General features: G+C 28.6%; 1 protein-coding gene across 13 annotated transcripts in view; it reads left to right on the forward strand.

Annotated features, from left to right (window-relative positions):
• Positions 1–2,756, forward strand: part of LOC111678725 (double-stranded RNA-specific editase Adar) — a 300,956-nt gene that overhangs the window by 133,332 nt on the left and 164,868 nt on the right. The gene's annotated exons all lie outside the window — the stretch shown is intronic.

Consider the following 2,756-nt stretch of genomic DNA (forward strand, 5'->3'; position numbering starts at 1 on the left):
TCTATCTATCTATCTATCTATCTATCTATCTATCTATCTATCTATGTATCTATCTATGTATCTATCTATCTATCTATCTATCTATCTATCTATCTATCTATCTATCTAAACTTTTCGACAACCTGCATAAATTTGTATCTGCAACACATAATAAATTCATATCTAGATACTATTATCCACTTTAACACTGACACCGATTTACTAGTTAGTACAGGCAATTAGTTGTTTTTGAAATTAGCAATTCTCATAAATAAATTTTTGCCAAAATATCACATACACAACTTCTAAGAATTTGTAAGTGTTGTTTCTATTTTACAAACACATTACTCGATTAAAACCTTTTACGTCGGATTTTAGCAAAACTATTAAATTGCAAATTGCCGGTTGCCTGATTAAAGCATTTACGAACAATAATTACGATACATACATAAATGTTTAGCATTAGTGCTAAGTGTATAAGAGAACAATAATAATTATCATTAAGTTAACGAGAACAGGCTGCAGGGGGGTTTATTGTGGTCATTATTATTTCAACTATTAAGAAAGCTTTGAATTTTTCTTTTGCAAATTAGCATCTATTGAAGTCTACCTGAGACTTATCTGGGATCGAAAGAAAATTTTAAATCAAAATAAATTATTAATAGTAGTACCTTAAAACACATCCCTCGTTATAAATAACATGTGCTTTCCTTATGTCGCAATTTGGGTCATTTAATCCTACAAACAGAAAACACAAAACTTTAAATTTATGACAACCAAACACAGTTTTGAAAAAGATTTCGTGTGACTGACCACACAAACCAAACAATTGTTGTTTGTTTTCCTTTTTCGAAAGTGTTCACAAAAAAGACGTGTGTTTTATTTTTCCTGCTTAAAATTCTTGTAATGAAAATAAATTTGTAAGAGATGGAAAATTGGACATTGTCTATAAGTGGACAAGGCTGTGTAAAAGCAAAATGCTATTAAAATCAAAATTTATTAATGTCAATAAGTATAATGCGTTGCTTTCGAAGACCCTTTAAACAATGTTAATGGGACATTAAGTGTCAACAAAAGAGGAATATTATTGTTGCGTTGCAATCACAGGATATGTAAAAGCTTTACTTATAAGGTAATTGATAATATTGTATTTAATTGTCAAGAGAATATGTTGCTTTGAATGTCGTGGTCAACTCCAACATAATCACAATATATCCTTATGAGTGATATATTGTGATTATGTTGGTGTTATTATATGAGTTAATGCAGTGGGAAATCTCAGGATGTTATCAACAGCTGTCTTAATTTGGAACTAGTACTCCTCTGTGTGTGGTTTTATCAAAATTCATTTTTTCTCAATATTTTACTTGTCTTTAATTTAATGAAAATGTTAACGAAATAATTTCTGACAAGCCCTCGTATTGTATAAAACAAAAATTTAATGCATAAAAAAATAAATATTCTGCAGAAAATTTGATTTTGTCCGCAAAATTCTGCTACTATTGATCAAGGGATTTTCGCAATTAACTTTTCATTTAACAAATACACTTTGAAGCAATTAAACCCTTTGAAGTGTAAACGCTTGCTTTTTTTCCATAAAAAACCCTTAAAAAATTCACACACTGTCAGTAGTTGGTAGTGACAGTGAGTGATAGATACATATTTTTTTTTTTTTTAAATAAAAAATTTAAATTAAATGCAGGCATGTTAACAAACATACATTTACAGTATGTTAACACTACAGTTGCAAGTAAATGCGGTCATTCAGATAGCAGCAGAAAAAATAAAGAAAATTATGTAACTTTTAATAGAAGAATTTATCATGATTTGAAAAAGCTTCGTCTTTGAAAATAGCCATATCTACAGTTTTATCTGAATAACATCATATATGTACATATTTAAAATATACAACAAACCCTCTTAAAAATGTAGAAAAAAAATATTGAATAAAAATATTTACAAGTAAAAATTCAATAAAATATTCAACACACTTACAAAACACTTGAAATACATAAAAGCTCAAACAGCTTAAATGAAAATAAACAGCAACATGAAGAAAACTAAATATCTCTAAATATATAAAAATGTTATTTGTATGTTTGAAGATGCATTGAGAGCTCCCAAAAAAATACATAAAAAATCACACAAAATGTACTTAAATGCAGTACAGCAGCAGTAAAGGAGAAAAAAAATTAAAAAAAGGACTCCTTTTTTAGGAAAAAAAAAATTTACAGCATACATACACAAGATCATAAAACATTTAGAGGAACACTCATACTCATGTTAGCATTTCATGCAGAAATTTTTATAAATAAAAATAACAACAAAAATGTTGTACATAGTTTGTATAATAGATGAAATACAAAAAAACATTAGTTCACTTTCTAACGATTTTCAGCCAGACTATAGACTAGACTATAGACTAGACTATAGACTAGACTACAGACTATACTACAAACTAGACTATAGACTAGACTACAGACTAGACTACCGACTAGACTACATACTATACCACAGACTATACTATAGACTAGACTACAGACTATACTATAGACTAGACTACAGACTATACTATAGACTAGACTACAGACTATACTACAGACTAGACTACAGACTAGACTATAGACTAAACTCTAGACTAGACTATAGACTAAACTCTAGACTAAACTCTAGACTAGACTATAGACTAGACTATAGACTAGACTATAGACTAGACTATAGACTAGACTATAGACTAGACTATAGACTCGACTATAGACTAGACTATAGACTAGACT

The sequence above is a fragment of the Lucilia cuprina genome, chromosome 3 (assembly GCF_022045245.1).
Source record: "Lucilia cuprina isolate Lc7/37 chromosome 3, ASM2204524v1, whole genome shotgun sequence".
NCBI lineage: Eukaryota > Metazoa > Arthropoda > Insecta > Diptera > Calliphoridae > Lucilia > Lucilia cuprina.